The following is a 15,510-nucleotide window of genomic DNA, read 5'->3' on the forward strand; positions in this document are numbered from 1 at the left end:
TCGGCCTCCCAAGGTACTAGGATTATAGGAATGAGCCACTGCAAACAGCCTCAATTTTTGGTTTTTAAATCATCCTAAAAGTTTTTGCCACTGATGGCTCACTCTCCTGAATATGTTCTTTGTAGTAATAGTAGCCACAATAGTAGCCATAGTGGTAAATACCACTGGCATTGATTCAGTGTTTTGTAGTTAACAAAATTTGTTCACATCTATTATTATTTCATTTTAGCTCCCCCATAGCCCTGGCCAGGTAGGTATTAATATTTTTATTTCACAGATGATAAGAATGAAAGTCATTTGGAACAAGCCCAGCCAAATTCATATCTAGGAGATGGTAGGGAGGAGACCTGACCTTGGTGACCCAAAATCCCAAGCTCTATGTGCCTCTCCCCATCTTCACAGAACATTCTCCAAGCTTAGGCAGTCCAGGGTACTTGTTACAATACACCAGGGAATGTTAGTGAAACTACCTTTGCAAAATTATGGCTGAGACAGTGAAAGAGATCTAACTTAACTGATTCCATCTTGCTTCTAACCCCAAGCTGTCTTTTTTCATTCCTGGGCATAGGCCGAACTTACTCTGGGAGAAACTTGGTTTGTAGTTTATAGTTTAAACAAAAATGGTAACAGCTCTTTCCCAAAGGAGACCTACTTCTTGCCTGGGGACTAGATTAACATTAGCCACAGGATTAGAAATTATGGTTTAGGAGTCATGCAGTTGGAGGCCACAAGATTCTGACCCTCCCTAGACTGCTCCTAAGATCAGTGCTTGGGATATTTTGCAGACCCTGCATTTGATGGATCAGCAGGCACCACCCAGATCAATGAACTGGTTCCTCTGATCTTGTGGCCCCCTCCCAGGAACTGAGTCAGTGCAAGAAGACAGCTTCGACTGCCTATGATTTCATCCCTGACCACCACTCCTGGCTCATTGGTTATCCACCCCCCAACCATTAACCAAGTTATCCTTAAAAACTCTGCTCCAGGAATGCTTGGGGAGAGTGATTTGAGTAATAATAAAACGCCAGTCTCCCACACAGCAGGCTCTGCATGAATTACTCTTTCTCTATTGCAATTCCCCTGTCTTGATGAATCGGCTCTGTCTAGGCAGCGGGCAAGGTTAACCCCTTGGGCACTTACAAATTTGGTGGCTCATCCAGGATTGCCCTTGTGGCTACCTGCCCACGGTTCAGTGGCCCCACTCCAGTGATGGATCCAGAAGCCAGCCCAAGAAGCCACCTAGTTCTCTTGGACTGGGGGCTGACTCTGGTACTCTCTCTACTGGTGGAGCACTGCCAACCCAGTGTGCATGGATCTAATTGCAATGGAGAAATAGTCCTGGGGCGACATCCCTTAACTGTAGCCCTATCACAGGGTGTCTGTATAGCCCATGATGGGGTGACTGTAGCCCCATTGTGGGGTGTCTGGATTGGTGAGTATCCTAGGTGCTGTCAACACCTCCTTCCTTCTCCCCACTGGTTCTGTAGCCCTATGGTGTGGTGTCTGTAGCTTCACCATGGGGTGTCTTGTGTCTCTAGCCCCATTGCAGGGTGTCTGTTCAGCCACTGTGGGGTCTCGGTTCGCTCTTTCTAACTAGTAAGAAGAGTCTTGGTTTGAGAGACTTATTGTCAATCAGGAAGATTTTGAGGAGGTTTCTCAGATGGAGAATAGGAGGATAGTTTGGAAGGGATACTCTTGGAGTTCTTGGTTAGAGATCTGATTTGGAAGGCCTTCTGTCCATCTCATCTTTGTGTGTGTTTGTATATGTGGAAGGGATCTCAGGAGGGGTTGCTAATGGAAGTCCAGCAGGTCTAACTCAGAGATCCCTCCTTATTTGTCTGGTTACATTTGGTGAGCCCTAAACAGGACCTGTCTCTCGGGGTGATTATCTGATCTTCGCCTTGCCCAGAGACCCCATTGTGAATTACCATTTGGAGGTCGTCCCTCCCCACCTGGAGTGCATCAGAAACAGGGAGCAACAGGAAAAAGTTTGAGCTTTACCAGACTGATATTGGGTGCTGAATGAGGTGACTAATGTTTGTTTTGTTATGTGTATTTTGCTGGGATGGAAAACGTTAATTTGGTTCCCCATGCAACCCGTTGGTTAGCATCTTGCAAATTAAGAATCTTGCCTATGGTTCCATAAAACAGTAAAGTGGCTTTTTTTTTTCTTGTAAAGTGGCTTGAACCCCACAGCTATAGCACAAGCAAGCAGGGTCATCAGAAGCCACTCCGTTCTTCTGGAAGCTGCAGAGAAAGGGAACCCAGAAGCCTCGTATGCCAGCAAAAAGGGTAAGAAATTCTTACCAGCCAAGTTTCTGGTCTCTCTTTCTCTGTCTGGGTAAAACAGTAAACTATTGGTCTCCTCTGCAAGGGTTTGATTAATAGAAAAAAGGGTTTGTGAGACTAATCTTCGGCTGTAGCAAATCTGGTGTACTTTGTGCTAAGAATTTGTCTTTCTGTGTTCTGTAATGGAGAGAGGGGTATCACAGGATAGAATGTGGGTTTAGGAGCCCTATAAGCCCGCTTTTCAAGCCAGCTTGGCAGGCTGGTCAGTTCCAAACCTTGCTACAGTTCCCTGAAACCAATACTGGATGAAATTTCTCTGTCTTGCTTTGTGTCCTTAAGAGCTTTTGACCATGTGGGGATACTTTCTCTTGGTTTCTGCCATCCAGAGGACAGGAATTTTGGGGTTCATGTCATAGTCCTAAAATGTTTTTCTTGAGCAGTTAAAAGCCTATGCAAGCTTGAAATTGGCTTCTCTAGGCTCCTTCTGGGGAGAGCAATAGAAACTGCTCAATGCTGTAACTCAGTAGCTGAGGCTTTGCCTTTTGACAATGGCAGCCTGGGTTTTAGTCTTGGCTTCCGGAATGATTCCTTTCTGGGTTTTATTTATGAAACTTTGCCATTTATTGAGGTTCCCCACCCCACCCCCACCGCGGCCAACCCATGGATAGCTTCTGATTTCCTGTCTTGAATTTTCCTTTCTCTAAACTACCCTGGGGGAGATTCTAAATCTTGTAAAAAAAAAAAAAAAAAAAAAAAGAAACTGCTTACCATCTCCTTGAGACATGCATGTGTCCATGGTTAAGTTATAACCTTAGCTAAAACTTATTAATTTCATGTGGGAAGTTAACTGTGGTAGAATTTAAAAGCCAAAAATACTGGTCGCTTAGTGTGGTTAAAGTCGGGTAATAAAAACTTTAAAAGGATATTTTTTAAAGAGCGCTATGGTTAAAAGTCAGCTTAATTAAAAGTGGATAAACAAGCAATAAGTATATTTAAAAGGCCTTTATGTTTTTCTCTTTTTGGATCTTCTTTTTGTCCTGGAGAAAGGTTTTTTCTTCTCAGTTGACTGAATTATTTTTTTCCATTTTTTTTCATCTTGCCAATCTTAATACACACATGAGAGGCCCTAAGATAACTTCTGGTAGGCTGGGACTCCTTGGGAAAAACAGAGGAGGCACCATGGACCCCGTTTTGGAAAAAGCTCTGTTTTCCTCATGGAGCCCCAGGAATTAAAAGCAGATAGATCCCTCTCAAAATCAAAGGCTCTGTTCTGTTTTTCATTGTGTTACCTGACAGTTTTGAGTTTTAGGGGTATCAGAAATTACTTCTCATTATGAGAGAGCTTTGGTGTGTAATAACTAGGTAGGAAATACACTTTAGGGGATGGCCAATAGTAGTTATGGAGGGATACTCGACTCTGCACACCTGGATCAGAGACACATGCTCTTGGCCACCTGGAAGATAAGGAGGCTTCCCCGCCGCCCACTGGGAGATGAGACTCCCGTGAGAGATGGGCCGATTACAAACTGGGCTGACTGGCTTTGGGTTGCCCTGAATGGAATGCAGGGTAGAAGCACTGCATGGTCCTCTCCCACAGTGTTTCCCTCTTTTTGGGGATCCAGGATCCAGTATAAAATGGCACCCTTAATTTTGGGGATCTGTCTTTGCTTTCAGCTGCTTATTTGGCCCTAGAAATGCATGCTTTCCCGGCCCTGTTCCTCCAAGGGCTCCACCCTGAAGCCAGACATCCAATTAAGAAACTGGCAAATGAAAAATCTTACAAGTGCTGAATCTTCTGTCCGTCTGTATTCATATGTGTTGTGAGTGTGTGTGTGTGTGTGTGTGTGTGTGTGTGATGTTTGTATAAAAGAGCTCTGGTTAATTGGCTTAGAAATATAAGCATTTAAATCAAATATTTTATCAGAAAAATAGAAACTGTAATACCTTTTTGTTCACATGACTTTAGTAGTCTTTTGGAAATAAAGACGGTTTTTTTGTTTTTTCTTTGAGACGGAGTCTCGCTCTCTCACCAGGCTGGAGGGCAGTGGCGCAGTCTCGGCTCACTGCAACCTCCGCCTCCCAGGTTCAAGTGATTCTCCTGCCTCAGCCTCCCAATTTGCTGGGACTACAGGCGCCCACCACCACGCCTGGCTAATTTTTTTGTATTTTTAGTAGAGACGGGGTTTAGTAGAGACCGTGTTAGCCAGGATGGTCTCCAGCTCTTGACCTCGTGATCCACCCACCTCGGCCTTCCAAAGTGCTGGGATTACAGGCATGAGCCACTGCACCCGACCTTGGAAATAAAGACAGTTTTAAAGATTATTGGTAAAATAAAATGTCTTGAAAATGTAGACATTTGGTCTAAATTAAGGTCAGGTATCAGATTTGCTAAACGCTTTAAGGTCAAACTGTTTCTTTGACTTTTGAAAATTGTTCAGTTTCCCTACTTTGGAGCATTAGATGATAGGTAAGTCCTGGGGACATATGGAGAGCCAGGCCCGCCAGCTATGCTAAGAGTCAGACCTTATCTTCATTTCTGATTGATGTCCTAGGCTCCACCCCAGTACATAATTAAAATTGCTTACTTACCAGGTTTTTCACTAAAAATAAAAGTTGCTAAGATTTAACATTGTAATATGTAGTTGAGACCACTGGAGAAAGAGTTTTACATAGTAGGTGTGTAGGGAGTGTGTTTTTGGTAAAAGATGATAAGAAGGCATGGGAACATGGCTTTTGTTAAAGGGAATGTAATTTTGTCTACTTCAGAGGGTTTTAAAGATTGTCTTAACCTAAAAGAGTAATGGAACAAAACTGAAGGTTTAAGCAAAGGGAAAAGGGTTTGTAAAGGGTTGACCTTATAAAAAAATTCTGTGGGTATAAACAAGTTGGCTAAGATTTAAAAGAAAATGGCTGGGCGCAGTGGCTCATGCCTGTAATCCCAGCACTTTGGGAGGCCGAGGAGTGGGGATCCCTTGAGGTCAGGAATTCACGACCAGCCTGGCCAACATGGTGAAACCCCAACTCTACTGAAAAAATACAAAAATTAGCTGGGCGTGATGGCAGGTGCCTGCAATCCCAGCTACTCGGGAGGCTGAGGCAGGAGAATCGCTTGAACCCAGGAGGTGGAGGTTGTAGTGAGCTGAGATTGTGCTCAAGCCTGGGCAACAGAGTGAGACCATGTCTCAAAAAACAAACAAACAAACAAACCAAAAAAAAAGATTTAAAAGAAATTTTAGCTTTTTTTTTTTTTTTGGAAACGGAGTTTTGCTCTTGTTGCCCAGGCTGGAGTGCAATGGCACGATCTCGGCTCACCGCAACCTCTGCCTCCTGGGTTCAAATGATTCTCCTTCCTCAGCTGCCCAAGTAGCTGGGATTACAGGCATGCACCACCACACCTGGCTAATTTTGTATTTTTAGTAGAGATGGGGTTTCTCCATGTTGGTCAGGCTGGTCTTGAACTCCCCACCTCAGATGATCCGCCTGCCTCGGCCTCCCAAAGTACTAGGATTACAGGTATGAGCCATCACATCCAGCTTCTTTTTTTTTTTGAGACAGAGTCTCACTCTGTCGCCCAGGTTGGAGTGCAGTGGCACGATCTCGGCTCACTGCAACCTCTGCCTCCCAGGTTCAAGCCATTCTCCTTACCTCAGCCTCCCGAGTAGCTGGGATTACAGATGCATGCCACCCTTAGGTTAAAACATTAAAATCATACTGATGTGGGGCCAGAATATGGGGCTGTGTGTCCAATTAACATGGTTTTCTTAGAAAACTGATCTGCTGTTGGATGGAAAATTGTAAACAGTTCTAAAAAGTTTAAGAAAATCTTACCTTATGGTCAAACTAATTACAACTGGATAGAGATGTAAAATTTTATTTAAAAAACTAGCTTTAACATTAAAGATGCACTAATGCAAGCCTGAAATTTGGTTTTCTCTTTTGAAGACGATTTTTACGTAATGTTAAAAGATAATGAAAGCGATTTGGCTTTTTCCTTTGGGTAAATGGCAGGAAAAAAAAGGAGGAGAGAGAAAAGAGACAGATTCAATTGGCTTCCTGCTATCTTCATTGAGCCTTGTTTGGAAAGCTAAGTCTCCTCTATCAGAGTAAAGGTTTTCTTTTTAAAAATTTTTTTTGGAGTTTTCATTTTGGCTAAATGAATGACTTATGGTGACCTGAGATTCTATTTTGTGATATCCAGTGTTTTCAATCTTGGATATTTGACAAACTTTCCAAAATCAAATTATAAATTATGTCTCTTTCTAACCTAATATTTTAGATATTATGTCCTCTAAAGTCCAAAAATGACATTTGGCTTATTTGACATAAAAATCATACAGGAAGGCTTGTCAAGTATGAAATGGTCTTTGGCTTTCTTTGAGCTATATTTGTGTAAATGTATTATTGGCATAAGTTCCAAAATTATGTAAAACTCCTAAAATTCTAATATGACTTCATATATGTTATCAGTAATAATTATAATTATGTTAAATGGCTGTGTGCCACAGAGGTAACAAATTTCCTTGTCGATCGTGTCTTTAACTGTGGCTACCCTAAAATGTTTTTGTCATCCACAGAAAATTGTTGTCTCATTTTGGTCCTCCTAAAAGTTGGTTTTATAATCAGCTGTAAAGTTTAACAGGTGCTCTTAAATGCAGATTTCTAATTAATAACTCTGGAGATTGTGACATTACAAAAGACAGAAAACTTTCAAAAGAAAGAGAGAATGGTGTTTGGTTTTCTTTGGACTGCATTTGTATAAATATGTTATTAGTATGTGTTCCAAAAATTATGGGAAACTTCTATAATTCTGATATGATTTAGTGTACATTATTAATAATTATAATTGTTATGTAAAATTGTTGTATGCCACAGAAGTGGAAGAACCAAAATTCCTAGTCAATTGTAGCTTTAATAGTGGCTATAGACTTTTGTCATCCATAGACATTTTGTCTTGCTTTGGTCCTTTACAAAAGGCAATTTATAATCAGATATAAGACTCTGAGTGCAGGTCTCAGACAACTTTAAAAATTGTGCTATTGGAATAGAGGAAAAAAGGAAACTTTTAGGACTCTCATGGAGAGCTGGTGTGTTAAACATTGCTAATCCTTTTGTTTTCAGAGTCAAGATTACTTATTTCTTTAGAGCTATTTGCAACTTTTAACAAGTGAGTAAAATATACTCCTGTGGAAAATTTTGGAGCATATTTGTTTCTCTCTACCTGATTGCTCTAGAATTTGGAAACCATTTGTGTGTATTCTCAATTTATGGCAGTATAGTTAATTGTATAAGTGCAGTAAGAATCTGTTTTCTTTTGTCACAGGACGCCATTGGAGAAACTGGTCATTTTACCAAGGATTTGACTGGAATGGCATGCTTCCTTTAAAGAATTAAAGTTGACTTATACAGCCAATTAAAGCCCTTTGGGGAATCTGGCCTCATACCTTGTCCACAGAGTTCCTGCACAAGTTTCCTGACCTGTGGTAAGTAAAGAATGTCACTTTCTAACAGGCCCAGGAACCCCAAGTTATCTTGGGACCTCAAGAGGAGAGGATTTTGCTCAACTCATAGGTATTTGAGGGTACAAACCCATGGCTGGGCTTAGCTTTTAAAAAATTTTATCTGAGATTCTTCATGGAACAGAGTTCTATCAAAGCCAACTTAAAAAGCCTAAGTGAAAAATAATTATTCTTGCTGCACTTTATGCAAATAATCAGGCCAAGTAGAGTAAGACTAAAATTTATTTTGTAAACTGCAAATCAGTTCTATCATGATTTGCTTTTAAAAAAATGGGGACTGAAATCCCAGCACTTTGGGAGGTCCAGGTGGGTGGATCGCTTGAGGTCAGGAGTTCAAGACCAGCCTGGCCAACATGGTGAAACCCTGTCTCTGTTAAAAAAAAATACAAAAATTAGCCAGGCATAGTGTTGTGCACCTGTGGTCTCAGTTACTTGGGAAGCTGAGGCACGAGCCTTGCTTGAACCCGGGAGGCAGAGGCTGCAGTGAGCTGAGACTGCACCACTGCACTCCAGCCTGGGTGACAGAGCAAGACTCTGTCTCAAAACAACAAACAAACAAACCAGAAACAACAACAACAACAAAAAGATTGTTGTGGGAGGACTAAGGCTACCAGGTACCCAGACAGATACATGTCTGGACAAGAAGCCCCAACTGCCCAAGGGGTTCACCTTATCCACTGTCTAGTGGCAAAATTATACTCCAAAAGAAAACTATAGTATACTGTTGTTAGCTGTTCTCGAGGTTTTTTCCTGCAGTTTAGACTGAATTCCAAATTCCTTGTGGGTGAGAAGTCCCCAAGCTAACACTTTCAAATCTTTGCTTTTAAAATCGGGAATCGTACTCCTCATTGTAGAACTCGTAATTTACCTTATAGTAGGCTGTTCACTTAAACGCTGTAGTAAAACTATAGATGAGAACACTAATGCTTTTCCCACACAAGCCTTGGAAGCCCAGCCAGGCCTGCATGAGTACACTCAGACAGTTACAAAGCGGTGCCACTCTTCTCACCTTGGGATTCACTCCCATTCCCACTACCTCCCCTATCAGCAGGAAGAAGCCAGAGCGATTGACAACCTTTTCCCATCTTCATAGCCTACACCTTAAGATTAAGGGAGTGATTGAGACCGCCTTTGCAAAATTATGACTGAGACAATGAAAGAGATCTAACTTCACCAACTCCATCTTGCGTCTAACCTCCAAGCTGTCTTTTTCATTTCTGGGCATAGGCTGAACTAACTCTGGGAGAAACTTAGTTTGTAGTTTATAGTTTAAACAAAAATGGTAACAGCCCTTTCCCAAAGCAGACCTCCTTCTTGCCTGGGGACTAGACTAACATTAGCCAAAGGATTGGAAATTACGATTTAGGAATCTTGCAGTTGGAGGCATCAAGATTCTGACCTTCCCTAGACTGCTCCTGAGATCAGTGCTTGGGCAATTTTGCAGACCCTGCATTTGACGGATCAGCAGGCACCACTCAGATCAGTAATCTCTCTCCTCTGATCTTGTGGGCCCCACCCAGGAACTGAGTCAGTGCAAGAAGACAGGTTCGACTCCCTATGATTTCATGCCTGACCAATCACCACTCCTGGCTCACTGGCTACCCCTGACCCCCACCCACCAAGTTATCCTTCAAAACTCTGCTCCTCGAATGCTCAGGGAGACTGATTTGAGTAATAATAAAACTCCAGTCTCCTGCACAGCCGGCTCTGTGTGAATTACTCTTTCTCTATTACAATTCCCCTGTCTTGATGAATTGGCTCTGTCTGGGCAGCGGACAAGGTGAACCCCTTGGGCGGTTACATTAGGAGAGGCTTCTTGTCCAAACATGCATCTGTCTGGGTACCTGACGGCCTTAGTCCCCCCACACAACAATTTTTTTGTTGTTTCTGGGGTTTTTTTTGTTTTTTTTGTTTGTTTGTTTGTTTTTTGAGACAGAGTCTTTCTCTGTCACCCAAGCTGGAGTACAGTGGTGCAATCTCAGCTCACTGCAGCCTCCAGCCTCTGCCTCCCAGGTTCAAGCAATTCTCGTGCCTCAGCTTCCCAAGTGACTGGGACCACAGGTGCACACCACCACACCTGGCAATTTTTGTATTTTTTATTAGAGACAGCATTTCACCGTGTTGTCCAGGCTGATCTTGAACTCCTGACCTCAAGTGATCCACTCACCTGGGCCTCCCAAAGTGCTGGGATTACAGACATGAGCCACTGTGCCCGGCCTCACATTGACACCTTTTCTTTTCAAGCTTTTTTGATTACGGCTTTTAGTAAGCAATACCTTTTGTCATAATCTAGTACACGCATACAGTCATACATAACATAGCAAGCAATATCTATAAACATATGTAACAAATATCACGAAACAGTACTTACCTTTACTCTGCAATACACTGATATTTTCTGTCTATTCTTTTCCATACGATTCTATCTTTAAATGTTAATCATGATTCACTAAATAGATTTCACGATCCATTGAGAGGTTGTGACCTGCAGTTTGGAAAGCACTGCGTGAGGAGACATAATCATGGCTTTAATGAATGGCAAACTACTTGGGAGTTGTTTATAATCTTGCTGAGGTGGGCATTTGACCCATGCTGCAAGGAGGCTAAAGTTCAGGCACGTGTCATTCAGCTGATGCGTGACCTCAGCTTTCCCCCAGCTCCCTGCCCTGTGATTTGGCCCTTTTCTCCCCATGGTGGATTCAGGCGTTGGCATGGCAGCATGGGCTTCTGGTCCTTCCAACTCTAGGACCCATGCACATGTTCCCACTGCTCGTTAGAGATCTTCCTTATTTTTGACTTTGCCAGGCCCTCACTGAGTGACCTCAAACAAGTCATTTCTTGTCTGAGGTTCTCAGATATAAAATAGTCCCCCCTTGAGTAATTCACACAAAGCCGGCTGTGCAGGAGACTGGAGTTTTATTATTACTCAAATCAGTCTCCCTGAGCATTCGAGGAGCAGAGTTTTGAAGGATAACTTGGTGGGTGGGGGTCAGGGGTAGCCAGTGAGCCAGGAGTGGTGATTGCTCAGGCATGAAATCATAGGGAGTCGAACCTGTCTCTAAAATAGGAAGAAGGGTGGATTGAACTAGTCTGCGCTTCTCACAGTAGAGGGGGAGGCAGTTTGCAGCAACAGGATGTGTATAATATGTATTTTTTTTCTGGAAGATTTGGAGAAAATAAATTTTTGTATTAAAACAACTATAAATTATGGAGCAGACTACAAAAAGCACATGCTTTTTTATGATACATTTTTATTGTGGTAAAATATACATAACATAAAATTTATCATGCTAAGCACTTAAAAATGTATAATTCATTGGTATTGAGTACATTCACATTGTTGTGCAACTATGACCACCATCCATCTCCACAGCTTTTTCATCTTCCCAAATAGAAACTACGTATCCCTTAAACACTAATTCCCCATCCCCCCTACCTGCCCACCTGGCCCCCCTGCCAGACTGTCTTTACATAAATGTCTCTATAAGTTTGCCTATTCCAGACATGTCATCTTAGTGGAATCATACAATATTTGTCCCTTTGTGTCTGGCATATTTGACTTAATGTTTTCAAGCCTCACCCATGTTGAAACATGTATTAGAATTCTATTCCTTTTTTTTTTTTTTTTTTTTTTTAAGAAATAGCGTCTTGCTCTGTTGCCCAGGCTGGAGTGCAGTGGTGTGATCACAGCTCACTGTGGCCTTGTTCTCCCCAGCTCAAGTAATCCTCCCACCTCAGCCTCCAGAGTAGCTGAGATTACAGGCATGAACCACCACATTGGGCCTTTTATTCTTCCTTAAGGCTGAGTAATATCCTGTAGTATAGATATACCACATTTTGTTTATCCATTCATCTGCTGATGAGCATTTGGGCATTTTGGTTGTTGTGAATAATGCTGCTATGAAAATTGGTTTAGAAATACCTGCTTCAGGCCGTGCACAGTGGCTCATGCCTGTAATCTCAGTACTTTGGGAGGCCAAGGTGGGTGGATCACTTGAGCCCAGGAGTTTGAGACCAGCCTGGACAATATAGGGAGGCCTCATCTCTACAAAAAATACAAAAATTAGATGCCATGGTGGCATGTGTCTGTGGTCCCAGCTACTTAGGAGGCTGAGGTGGGAGGATCACTTAATCCCAGGAGGTCAAGGCTGCAGTGAGGCACTCCAGCGTGGGCAATAGAGTGAGACCCTGTCTCAAAAAAAAAAAAAAATCTGTTTCAGCCCCTTTCACGTCTTTTGGGTATATACGTAGAAGTGAAATTGCTGGATTATATGGTAATTGTGCTTAACTTTTTGAGAAACTGTCATACTGTTTTCCACAGCTATTGCACCACATTACAGTACCACCAGAAATGCGTTAGTTTCTATTTCTCCACACCCTTGCCAATACTTGCCTTCTGTGTTTTTTGTTTGGTTTTTTGCTAGCAGCCATCCTAATGGCTATGAAGCGGTATCCCATTATGGTTTTGAATTGTGCTTCTCTAATGACTAGTGGTGCTGAGAATCTTTTCATGTGCCTATTGGTTATTTGTTCTTTTTTTATTATTGTTATTTTTTCTTTTATATTGGTTGTTTGTATATTTGGGGAAAAATATCTATTCAAGCCATTTGCCCATTTTTGAATTGGCTTGTTTGGAATTTTTTTTGTCAAGTTCTGGGAATTCTTTATATATTCTGGATATTAGTCTCTTATAGACATCTGATTTGCAAATCTCCCATTCTGTGGTCTGTCTTTCACTCTCTTGATAGCGTCCTTTGATGCATACAGGTTTTCAATTTTGATCACATGTCTTCAGGTAAAACGGTGGTCTGAAAGCAGCTGGGGCCCCTGCTCCTAGGCTCTGCCTCCCTCCATCCTCCCCCAGGGTGCTATGCAGTCCTTGGAGGTGGTGAGGACTGCCGGGGCCTTCTGGCACAGTGATGGGATCAAGACTTGGCCTCATTCACCTCCTGGGCTCTGTGCTGTTTTCTGTCCACATGAAGGAGATTAGACAGGAGCCCCAGGGGAAGGAGAGGATCAGAAGTGTGGCTCAGCCACCCAGAGCCTGCCTAAACGCAGGACCTCCCCTTCACCTCTCACTCTCTGTTCTTCTCCAGCCACGCTCAGACCCCGCACCTTGCAGCACTGGCTAAAGAAGCCAGCTCCTCCTACCACACGCAGGAGGCATTCAGACCACTCTGAGGATAAGCAGAAAGGTGATGCTGGCTTCCCTCTCCTGACATCTCCTTGCTTCCTTCTCACAGAACCTGAAACCCCTCTGTTAACCTTGCTTCTTTGGGTCAAATGTATGACCACTTGTCTGAAATGCCTTCAGCAAAATCGAGACATCCAGTGGTGATTTAGACTGGATGGCTTCTCAGAAGCTTCCTGGTCTCATGTTTCCATTCTAAAGCAAGCATGGAGAAATTTCCTACCAAACAGTATTCTTTGCCTTTGCTATGCGGTACCTGACTATGAGTTGAGTATTTTGTTTTCCAATATATTTTTCAGGAACAAGGAAGTGGCATTACAGCTGGGTCTATCCAGAGCTTTTCATATTCAGGGTCACTGTGTTCCTTTATTAGGATAATAGGCTTTCTGGGGAACGCCAGGCAACCCTGGACTTTCCCAGTGAATTCTTATTTGGGATCCTTTCAGAAGGCACCTGACACGAGAGAGGGAAAGAAATAGAGGCAAAAAAATGTAACACAGATTGAGATTTTTTTTCCAGGAACATGGTCTTCCAGTTGCAAGTCCTCGTTTTGTGGTAAAAGAGACTTTAAAGACCCCTTTAAAGAGCAGAGTAGTGAGTTTGGAGAAAGTAATCATTGCAGATGAACTTAAGCCAATTGCTTATTCACAATGACTGTATTTCATCAATCAATTTCAACATGCACTTTTTTGTGACATTTTAACAGCTCTGAAATCAGGATTCATTTCCCATCAGTGGTGCCTCATGATAAAATTGGCAGCATTTGTGTGTGTGTGTGTTAGTGGTAGGCAAAAATAGCGGCATGACTTCCAGCTGATAGACAGTGTCTGAAGTTGATTGAAATACAATCCTAGGCTCATTCAGTATCTGCAGGTACCTGAGAACTAGAAGGACCCCCACAATCTCAGCACCAGGTGGCACAGCACAGTGGAAGATTCAGGCTGAGCAAGCAGACAGAGAAATAGTATAATGACCCAGCAAACACCAACAAGCTGCTCTTCCTCCTGAGTGGCTGGGACCACAGGCACATGCCACCATGCCTGGCTTATTTTTGTATTTTTGGTAGAGATGGGGTTTCACCATGTTGCCCAGGCTGGTTTTGAACTCCTGGACTCAAGCAATCCACCTGCCTCGGCCTCCCAAAGTGCTGAGATTATAGGCGTGGGCCACCGTGCCCGGCTACAGCAAGCTACTCTTTTAGGAACTCTTAGTCACACCTTGCTTGAAAGTTCATGCATGGCTGATGTGACAGGTGTCTTGTGGCATGCTTCAGCTGAACTTCTAGTTGTATTCAAACCATTGACTCTTCCCTAAAGGGTTTACCTGGGCTCATTCAGAGGAGTGGCCTCTTTGGGGTATACCATAGCTGTCACGCCAGAGAGAGGAAACCTTCTCACTAATTCACATATCTCTAATTCCACTCATTTCTCCAAAGAAACAGCATTCACTCTGCTAATTAGCAAGCCCTCTGGTGTTGATTAAAAATAACCTCAACTGAATCAAAGCTGTACTCTCCGGAATGTGTGTATAAGTTTATGATTTGTCTTTCAAATGCTAACTAACCACCCCCACCAGGGGTATGGATTAAAACTAACATTTTCATATCATGTTATCTGAGTGGAGTATTTGAAAGCAAATTGCAAACAGCATGATAATAGCAAATGAGTACTTGTGACTTCAGACACACTTTTCGGCAATTAGCATTAAACACAGCTTTAAAAAGTATAGATTTCAAATAACTTTGTTGGCGGTGAGAGTATTTTTCAAGTAAACTGTGTGAGGTGACTCAGAAGAGTGGCTGTAGTTGTGAAGATGCTCTTTTGATTTTGAATACAGTTATTTCTGTGAAATATGAATGGAGGCTGGGCACGGTGGCTCATACCTGTAATCCCTGCATTTTGGAAGGTTGAGGCAGGTGGATCACTTGAGCTCAGGAGTTAGAGACCAGTCTGGTCAACATGGTGAAACCTTGCTTCTACCAAAAAATACGGAAATTAGCTGGGCATGGTGGTGTGCTATAGTCCTAGCTACTTGGGAGGCTGAGGTGGGAGAAACTCTTGAATCCAAGAGGCGGAGGTTGCAGTGAGCTGAGATCACACCACTGTACTCCAGCCTGGGTACAGAGTGAGACTCTGTCTCAAAAGAAAAGAAAAAGAAAAAGAAAAAAGAGAAAGAAGAAAGGAAAGAGAAAGAAAGAAAGAAATAAAAAAAGAAAGAGAAAGAAAGAAAGAGAGGGAGGGAGGGAGGAAGGGAGGGAAATATGAGTGGAAAAGCTATTTTAAAATTAAGATATTGAATATATTTAGGGGTTCTGAATAAGTATGCCTAAGTAAATTAATAAATTAATACTGTGAAGAGACTTTATTAGTTCATTTGTATTACTAGAAGTTATTAAGTTTTTGGACCCTCTCACTGGGAAAATAGTCCATAGGCTTATAATTTGGCCACCTTTTATGTAAACATATTTGATAGGTTATGAGATTTGCCAACTGTGTCCTTCAAAGCCTAGGATCC

This window comes from Nomascus leucogenys, chromosome 6, assembly GCF_006542625.1.
Source record: "Nomascus leucogenys isolate Asia chromosome 6, Asia_NLE_v1, whole genome shotgun sequence".
NCBI classification, from domain to species: Eukaryota; Metazoa; Chordata; class Mammalia; order Primates; family Hylobatidae; genus Nomascus; species Nomascus leucogenys.